We start from the raw sequence: 10,867 nt of genomic DNA, 5'->3' as shown, positions 1-10,867 counted from the left end.
CTGCAAGACTGACTGTCCCTGTGTCTCTCCATATTTTCAATTCCAAATTTCTAGAAACATTTCTTATTCAATGCATGATAAACATAATTGACGGTTTAAACTAGCATAAAGAAGTTTACTTTTAAAGCAACAAGTTACGAGTAGTTTGTAGTCGATTTTGAACACAATCGGTGAAAACTTTATTGTAGACCGCGTTTATTCTACCATTATGGATCTATGTGACTGTGTCACGAATTGCTCCACAACGGCGTGATTTTATTTTTGGAATTTCACCAAAATGCTCCCAAATGATTGTTTTTTGTTAGACACTAGAAAACTGAAAATATGCGAGTCGAAACTATAAAGATACATCAACTTTTTTACTTTCAGACTTGCAATTCAGTAGTCCGCACGATATGGCAAAAAAGATCTCAAGTCAAATATAACTAGTCATAGCTTTCACTAAATGCCCCCATCACAAAGATCATGTCAAGCACTTATAACGTTTTAATGCATTAAACATTAAAAAATAATGAGGAATAATTGATTGATTTAATTATTGATTGATTGGTTGGTTGATTGATTGATTGATTGAGGCATTTGCTTGAAAAAAAAATTATATTCCATTAACAAAATACTTGAAGAATTCGCAGCTTGATAATTTAATAAAATCTAAGGAAAAAAAATAATATTTCAAAAATTATGGTATCATTAGCTTACAGGTTTTCACATCTCCTGTTTGTTTTTTTCTCCTAGTTTCTTTTTTACAACAATATATATCGTGATTATTATTCACTAAATAGACCTTTTCTGGTAGTGCCACAGACATCTTAGATTGTAGGCAAAATATATAGTGGTGAATAAATCAACAAGGTAACCAATCAGAAATAGCTTGTTTTTTCATTGGCTGCTATATTTCAACAATTTTCTATTGCAACTTTGCCTAATAAACAATAGTCAAGAGGATACTGCGTATGAAATTTATCAAAAAGTTCTGTGCCATCTTAAATAGGGTGAAATAGAAACTAATCCTAGCTAGGGCCCGGCCTCAACTTGCGTACGCTGTGATTGCACTTCTCCAACAAAATCTTCTATTTTATTGGTCAAAAGAAAAATAAAGGAATGCCATTGTGGTCCATTCAGAAGTACAGTCGAAAAAAGTTGAAATGCGCCTAAATCTTTTTTCAAGTGCATAGTACTTTTTCAGGATGATCGCAGCGCAGACAATGAAGAGAGGTGCCTTCAGGAAGCTAGACTTTTTGAGTTTATAGCTATATATACTTTCACTTTATGGTGTTTCTGTATGACTGTCTGTGTACTTAGTCTAACCACCGTTGAATGCCTTCGGGAAGGTCCATATCCTAACTTGGAAAGCCAGAAATGGAGCTATTTCACCAAACCACTGGAGCATAAGTTATTTAGTTATCACAACTGCATGAAAAAGTTGAATGTGCGCATGGAAAGTTAAATGAATGTAAACAAACTTTTTGCAGGTTTTTGAAATAGATTTACCACACTGAAAAAACAGTGAAAAAACTCTAAGTGAGGTAAATCTATTTTGAAGACCAAAAGAAAAAGTTTGTTTACATTGATTGACATTCAACATTCATTTTCAACCACTTTTGGACTATTCAACTTTACATATGCATACATTCAACTTTTTTGTACTTTGCCGGTATCTTGTTTTACTAAGTTAAGAAGGACTTTCTCAAGTTACGACCATATGATGGTATTTAAAGCTCGAGAAGCTAAAGGTAGTTATTAATAAAATAAAAGACAAAGATAAATTAGAGTTTGAACAAAAATACCAAATGTACATTTGAAAACTTGAGCAAATTTCTCTAAAGATTCCGGAAAAAGAATTGAAATCATTGCTGAAATGAACTTCTGACTAAATTACAGTAGTTAGTATTCAGTTTCAAAGACAAGAAACAAAATTTGACATACAAAACACTTTTTCCAGTTTTAATGAATCAGCTCATCATCATAACCAGTCTGCCATTTTGTTTGTTTTGATTTGCACAAGTAATTTTGTAATTCATGTTATATCATACACTGTTATGATTTGCATTTATAACACTCGCTTCAGCTTTTCAAAGCTAAATCAAAACTAAAATTGTAATATGTAATAATGGTAATAGCATATAACGTATAATATATGTATACTACCGTCCCGGAAAAAAAACCGAACATTTACGGAAGAGACTAACTACGGGGATGCTTGGGCGACAAAACAAACGCGCAACAAAATTTCGAGATTCCAGTTCAATATCTATGCGTGAAACTATGAGTGCCTCCTCGTCGCTACGCTCCTGCGGGCACCCTCGCGAGCCAGGGCCGATAAACGATTTAAGCGACTTAAAGAGGCCAGTACCGTATAATTGGAGGAATCGTTTAGGGCCCTGGTACTTTAGAAGAGAAAATATCAAGAATCTTGATATTTTTCGACCTTTGGACTCTGGCTGAGTGAGTGAGAGAAAGATTTCGGGAAGACAGAAAATCGAGCTGCGAACGCACTTACTAGGATAATTTTCATCAAAATACTGTGAATAGCTTTACGCTGTACGACCACGGCAATGAAAACCAATATCTTGAAAAGTTGGTTTCTCGTTTTTGATGGATGGGAAGCAAGCGTTGGAGTGTTGGACTAATAACTGGCCTGGACTTTGACTGTTTTTCTCTCAATAAAAATTTACACTATATCAATTGAACTGTCTGTGTGAGTTTTAGTTTTACTGGCTCAAAATTATCTAATTCAGTCAAAATCATCATAAATGTTAATGTTTTTCTGGATGTGGATGGTGTGTTGTTTTGGTTATCTGATTTGACTTTTGCCTATATTTCCCTTTGACTGACTTTAGTCATGTTTAGACTCAGACAGCAGGTCCTAATTTCAGCCCTGAATTTAGTTGCTGTTAATTATGAGCTTTTTGTTCTTTATTTTTAGAGAAGTTGTTAGAATAAAACAAATCTCATGCTTATTATTTTCCAATGGCAATTTGAAGAGTAGCTGATTGACTACTATGTCTTATATAACCAGCCCCACCAGACAGCCCATGCAGTAATGTCAACCGAGTAAACCTAAAAGGGTATTTATCAAATCACATACATCATGGCAGCTGCTTTTTTGCCGCTGTGAAAGATGTGCAACACTGGCGAACTGACAGTCAGGCACATCCTGGCAAATGAACGGGGTATTTTTCACTTGCGACCATTGGCAAATGAACGGGGTCGAAAACGAAAGTGACGTAATAGCGCCGAATACCCAGTTTAATTGAACCAGGTTGGAAATATTTTGCTTCATTTCAAAGAACTGCATAGATGAAATTTTTTTTCCATGGGTCAATTTTGTCTTCGAAGATTGAAGAAACTTTTAATGAAAAAATAAAGTTCCCAGTTTTCTTCCTTTTTTCCCTTTTTCAGTTTGAAGTTCATTTTTATTCATTTTCACGCTTTTAGCCTGAGACGACCTATCTCATTTACACTGGGTGACGAATACCCCATGCAAATGCTCACCCCGTTCATTTGCCAGGATGTGCCTGACTGACTGAAGAATGAATTTATCAGATGAGATTTAACGTAGCATCAACCAATTTATGGAATAAACTTCATTTTTGTTGAATTATGTTATAAAAAACTCTGAGAGATTACTGTGTTTTTTTAGCCCTGGTATTTCTGGTTGCTAAAATTAACATTGCTCAATAATTTGGTGTTAACGTACATGTTTAAAATTTTAGAATGACATTTTTGTCCTGCAAACAATTGTACATGGATCGTAGTATTTATACATTTGGCAGCCAAAGACACTGAAAGGATTTTTGCAATAATATGGCCATTGTTTATATATTATATTGTGGACATCAAATGATAACATTTACGAGAAAATCACCATGACATTTTAGTGAATTCATGGTGAAAAGCTGCAATCATTCAATAATTCACTCAAAAAAGCTGTGAATTGTAGAAAGGTTGCAACTTTTCACCTAGATTCAATGTGAATTCACCAAAAAGTCACAAGGAATTTTTCTGAATTTTTTCCTGTGTACCGTCAACGGCTCTAACTTGGGACAAGTGGTCATATAATGGGATGGTTGACTTTCTGGTCTGTATTTTCATTACTGCTAAATCTCTCTTGACAACAAAGTTTGTTTTCTATGAGATTTGTAACTATGTTAATTAAATGACTTTGGAGGTTCTGTAAAATGATGGCCGAATTGCTGTCCCATGTTTTACCGTAAGTTGGTCTAATGTCGACATCCGTCTTCTAATTTCGACATCCTTCTTTATAGATAGGAATAATAAGAAGGTCGAAATCACTGGTAGACTAAAGATTTTTCCTCTCATCGCGCTAATCAAAGTCAATCAGCGATTCCGACCTTCCTCAGTTTCTATTGTTCCTATCTCTAAAGAAGGGTGTCGAAATTAGAAGACCGATGTTGACATTAGACCAACTTACGGTATCAGACTGTCCCAAGTTAGAGCCATTGACGGTAAGTTTATCTTCAGATCTTGCATGCTAATTTACATCAATTATATTAAAAATACTAATTTTTGCCCAAAAGTATAATTATTTTCCAATAATAACACATTCAAGTTTTTGGGTTATTTCCAGATTTTCTAGAGGGCAGTACCGCAGACAGGAGGGGCACAAAATTTGTGTAGGAGAGCAGATTTTTATGACACAGTAATTATATTTTTATATTATGAATAGATTACTATGTCATGAAAGTCTGCTCTTCTACACAAATTTTGTGCCTCCCTTATTTTTCAAAATTGTAGTTCATTAAGGCTAACAGCTAACAAGAATTATCTTACTAGAGAATGAAAGTTTTATTTATTTTATATAAAGTGTCCCTTTTATTATTTGAAGCTTTCCATGTCAATCTTTATCTTTCAACAAACTAATATAATAATTTAATAGGTTTGATTTTTAAAAGACCTAATAAAACTTTTCAAGTGGAACCCAAATCTGCGATATCAACCTGTTCATTCCAAAAAATTATCCTGTCCTCAGGTAAAATTTTTATGCTGTTGTTTGGCAATATTATATTCTTTCTTTTTTGTTGCAGGATTTTTGGACGAAACAAGCAAGATCCTGAAAAAAGGATAAAAAAATTTCCTAGGAGACTGGAAATTAAGGAAAATCATGGAAAAGGGGCAGCAAACTTTGATTGATTTTTAACAAATCTCATCACATTCTTGTAAAACTTTCTGGGTGACCAACCTTGTAGGAAATTAGCAAGTTTTTACTTTAGAAATTTAGAAATAAGAAATTAGTTTCTTGAGCAGTCAGAAAATAGAAAAGGGGGGAAGTGTAGAAAATGATTTCTATTCTTTGAAAGAAAAAAAGTTTGGTAAGAAAATTTGCTAAGAGAGGATCACTTTTTATTAAAAGTAAAAAAAAATGTCTTTCAATTTTTCAAATTTTACCACAATTCAAAGCAAACTGCTAGTCAGACGTAAGTTTCCTTGCAAAATACAAAAATTGAGTTTCCTATAAGAATACAGAGACATTTTTCTTGAAAAATGCAGAAAAATCATTTTCTTTCAAAACATAAACAGTTATCCTTAATACAAAGATGAAAAACACAGAGATATTTTCCTTTAAAAATACAAGAAAAAGTCAACAAATTTCTATTTTCTATGGAAGAAACTTATTTTCCTTAAAAAAAAAACAGAATAATGTAGAAATCTTGGAAGAAAGTCAAGAAGTTTGTACTTTCCAAAACAAAAAGGTTATTTGTCATAAATTTCCAAATCATTTGGATCAAAATAAAAGAGCTTGAACTAATCTGAAAATTCATTTTTGATTCAATCTTCTGAATTTGTTTGAAAAATTTGTTCGATCTTTAGAAATATTCAAAACATTTGACAAACATAAAAGTTTAAAATTGTACCTACTGAGTAACATGATTATTGCCTTTTTGTTTATGGCCAAAAGGTTGAAATATTCAAAGTTTGTACAAAATAAAAATTATATATTATTTCCAATTTTGGCAAGTTTATTATCAGTCCAAAATGTACATAATGGCATTGTGTTTATATCTGTTTATATAATTATCATTCAGGTGTATTTTGAAAAAATGTTGAAAAATATTCTCAAGTGCCAAAATGATAAAAATTAGTAGTCACCATTCCCATTTAAACGTTCAACACTGTCAGTCATTGGTATCAGGTAGTTTCACTCAGGCGTCAAAAGACGTTCCCCAAATATCATTCAGTCATTATCATTTACCGCTATTCAAATCCATATCTCATTATATACATTTCACGTCAATCCATATTTGTACTGTCACTTGTGTAAGGCATCAGGTTACGCACACAAAGTTATACAAGGACAAAGCCAAGTTCAGTTGTAGGTATACACAGATTATAATCTTATAATACTTTATTATTCAATCCATATAAGTCCATTTCATTTTATGGATATGTCATTAAAACTCCCACTTCTAAAGAAGGCAACTTCCAATTCATCCAACCAGATCGATGAACACAATTGGCATTCAGCCATTGAGTGCTAGCTGACATCAGTACCAGAGATATATTTATACGAAGACATAGGACCTTTTACATAGTTCTTCTGTCCTTATGTCTTTTTATTCATTCAGCAGCAGACAGTAGAAAATCAGCATCAAATTTGTTTAGTTCCCTCTATAGTGTTCGTTAGCAGTATGAAATTCCAATGGCATTTTGCTTGATCAGAAGAACATTCTTCATATTCAATGAGAAAGAAATCAAGAAAGTGACAAGTGATCCTCTTGCATATTCTGTTTTGCTTTGGAGAAACAGCTTGGCTCAAACATTTTGACAGTCTGGTTGTGGCTAGTTTGTATTTGTTTTTGTTGAAAAATGATATAAACCATCCGTAGTTCGGACAAGATTTTTTTTCCTATCCGTCATTATGGGACTTTGCTAATCAACATCCGATTCGCGTACACCCCTGAAATCACTTTCGTTTTCTATGTGTACCAGGGCTTATATCCCCCGTCAACGCGTCCATCAGAATCATCAATAGCGTAAGGGGGTTAGATAAGCCATGGAGTCGAGGGTGCTCCTGCGGGGGCAATTAATACTTCTCCACGATTTACTGCATTAGCCTCCGTCTAGACGATCCTATCGTCTAGACGATGCTATCGTCTACACAATATCACTAAAAAGGGAATAGTTTAGGAGAGCCGTGAAAAATTCGGGTGGAGTGAGCAGTGGCGGAGATGTTTAAAGTGTACAGTTCCAAAACTCTACCGCCACTTTTTTCCCGTAAACCGCCCTCTGACGCCCGAACTTTTTCCCGCGTTTACTGACCCATGGCCTACTAAAAATACGGCCATATATGTCACATTTTTTTCAAAAAATTTTTGCTATCAAATGGCACTGTAGACTTGAAAACTATTTATCCTTTCTCTTTAATTATATATATTACCTATTGTTCATTGACTGTTATAGATTTTCTATTGTTATAAAAGATTTATTAAAGAAATAATTTCATTAAAAATTCATTACATACAAAGTAAATAAACAGACAGGTACTTTAATTAAAACAATAGGAAAGAAAAACCGAATATTTTGTGTAAGTGTGTGCACAAGAGGTTAGAGTAGTTGGTTGTGTGAGATGTGTGGAGTGTAGTGTGTAGAAATAAATTTGATGGGATATTTTTTTCAAATAGTTATTTCATGGATTATAGATATACTAACCAACTTTTTCATTTCAGAAGGTTATTTATATGATTATATGAACACAAAGTTATGGTTACCAAATGCTCTACTCCAACGAAATGCAAGACTGGGTATCCTTTTACACGTTTTTTTTATAAGAACAAACTATATAAGAACATAAGGCTTCGAGGCCCAAAAATTTAAGAACATTCTAAGAACATATAAGGCTTTGGAGACTTAAAAACGTGCAATTTCTTAAGAAATTACATCAAAATGCTAAAAAAATGCTGAAAATAAGAACATTTTAAGAACATTTTTAGGCTTCAAATCCAAAAAAATAAGAACATCCGAAGGCTTCGAAAATCTTTGACGTTCTTATAAAAAAAAACGTGTAGGTCACAAGCCACGAGACTACTGGTAAAAGATATCTACATTTCATTTTTCTTTGAGCAAATGTAAAGAGGAACTGATGAATAACAAATGGATTCACCCTATCCTGTTAACTGGACTCCAATAAAACAGACGCAGTTTTATGTGAACACACAGTATTATGAGTATAAATGTTTGACACGAAATTGCAAAAGGGCTTCATTACACTGGGATTTAGGTCATTTAGACCCTGTTGTTCCAACAAAACATTCTATAAGGAGCTTGACTGAGCTTGAAAATTGGTGTACCAACTACAAAAATAACTTGTAAGCCCCTTGTAAGCCTCCATCAAACGAAACTCACAAGAAAACCATTTAGCAAGGAATTCAAATCCAGAGCCATTGTTATATGTTAACCTTGATTGACTTTAACCTTTTGGACCCGAATGCCGTACATATACGTCCTTGAGACGTTCCGAATGCCGTACATATACGCAATTTGATAGGCATGTCTTTCTCGCGCAATATCTTTAATTGGCTTGCTTTCTGATCGTTGAAAAATAAAGAAAAAGAAAGTAGAGAGTCTAAGCTTTCCGTTGATATATAATGATGTAATGTAATGATCACGGTGTGAGTCAGCACTTTTCAAATAAAAACACTGATTCAAGATGGCAGACGGAAAAACACTGATTTTGGAGAAAAGTGAACAATGTTTGAAAAGCTCTTGTGACCAGTAGAATTGTTTTTGGATGCTAATTTTTGGTATATGGCTTCATGAGTAAGTATATATTGATAAAATAGTAAAGAAAGATTTTATAATTAACTTTCCCCCACTTTTTTTTGCATAGAAAGTGAAAATTGCCAAAAAAGTGACATTGTCGAAAAATGAGGAAAAAAGCATTGGTGTATGTAAAGCTACCATTTAAGTTAGAATACTTTAATTGAACTTGTACCCAACCTAAAAGCTGCAAAACTTAATTAGCTTTTCAGGGATAGTTTACTTTTTGCCAAAAGATTTCTAGTTCTTGAGTTATGGCAAATTTTCCAAACCCCGCGTTTTCTCAAAAAAAGTTGCGCGCAGACAGCGTGAAAATATAAAAAACAGCGCGCTGGAAAGGTTAAACAAATCAAATCTCCATCAGAATTTACTTTTCAGATTTGAAAACACTGTCGTTCTGTGGCTTTCATATGGATTCACTTATGTTTCATGTGGTTAGATGGAGTCACTAAATTTGTAGTAGTGCCAGTGGTCGAACGATATTGTACAAATAAACGATAAAAGCTAGGTTAATTCCTGTTGCAGAGTAAATGGAACTTAAGTTTATGAATATTTCTGCCTATTTCTGACTATTTCTAATCGTGGACTTATGAGAATCGAAACCTCCTGTATGTACTTTGATTCAAACCCTTGAACCACTAGCCCATCACGAGCTGCTATCGTAAATAATGAGTAGTTGTAATTGTTGGCTACAATTTGGTTTTTAAAGTACGTTTTCAAAAGTGATCCAATCGAAGGTCGCTTTCCCAGTATCGTCAAATGAACGGTGGTAAATTTTTGTTGCGTGAAATGATATGGAGAGAATTTTAGCATTTCAAACTTAGAAATCAAAGAGGAGGGTGCTAACTACTTGGAGGATGATATGAAGTGATTACATGCATGAAATTTATGCTGATGAGGCTGTGAAGCTATGAAGTAGTAACCGTAGTAGTTCTGGTTTGCTTTTGCAGAGAAAAAGTGTTTGAAATAATTTGGGAGTCTGCAGGATCTGTGCCAAAGAGTGATGCATGTCTTCCTTTTCATGTAGTATGGTTCAATGTGATATTATTGTTCCACTTTTGATTTGAATTTGGGTTTGACTTTGGCTCCCAACAGCCAGTTAAAAATAATCATGGAAGACTCATAATTCATCAAGCTAAAAGAGCTCACAATAACTTGTCTTGTAGCCTCTCGAACACTCTCGTTTTTAAACATAATATTCTCATTCTCTGGTATTTACATTATTCTGTATTGTTTGTTTGTTGGATATTTTGTTTACCGTATTTTTCTTTGTGTATTATAAAAGAAAAGGAAAAATCAAAATATAAAGGAAATGTGGTTTACAAGCTTGAAAACAAGCCAAAGCCCTGTGTCTTTCCAGCAAATATGACCAAGATTATAATAGTAATAGTAATAAAGCAACAAATATTAGGCCTCTTAATTTTTTGAAAAAAAATGTGACATATATGGCCGTATTTTTAGTAGGCCATGGTATGACCTAACAAAAAATCCGAATATAAATGACCAAGCTCTACGGACCATCATTCAAGATGAAATCAATGGACCATCCTCAAATCTTGGTTATAGAAGCATGTGGGGACTACTCAAAACAAAGTATAATATCAAATGTAAACGATATAAAGTAATGAATATCCTTCGAGAACTAGATCCAGAGGGAACGGAAATACGCAGGTCACGTGTTTTAAGGAGACGAAGATACACCTCGAGAGGCCCAAGTAACACGTGGCATATGGACGGGTATGATAAGCTTTTAAACCTCACGGCTTGCCAATTCACGGTGCTATTGATGGTTTCTCAAGAAAGATATTGTGGCTAAAAGTTTGCAAGAGCAATAATCATCCATCGGTTGCAGCAAATTATTACTTTGAAACGATGAACAAGTTGAAATTAATACTTACTCTCTTAAGAACAGATTTGGGCACTGAGAATGGCATTACCGCAGCATTGTAATGCACGCTTTGGAATGACATTAACGCACACCTCTATGGATAATCAATTATTATTATCCATATAGCGGTCATTAAGTAAGCCATTAAAGATTCGAACAGCGGGCGGTATTGAAAGGTTCTATGACTCAAATAGTCATACC

Source organism: Clytia hemisphaerica, unplaced genomic scaffold, assembly GCF_902728285.1.
Source record: "Clytia hemisphaerica strain Z4C2 unplaced genomic scaffold, Clytia hemisphaerica genome assembly, whole genome shotgun sequence".
Taxonomy (NCBI): domain Eukaryota; kingdom Metazoa; phylum Cnidaria; class Hydrozoa; order Leptothecata; family Clytiidae; genus Clytia; species Clytia hemisphaerica.
Note: the sequence above shows the minus strand (reverse complement) of the source record.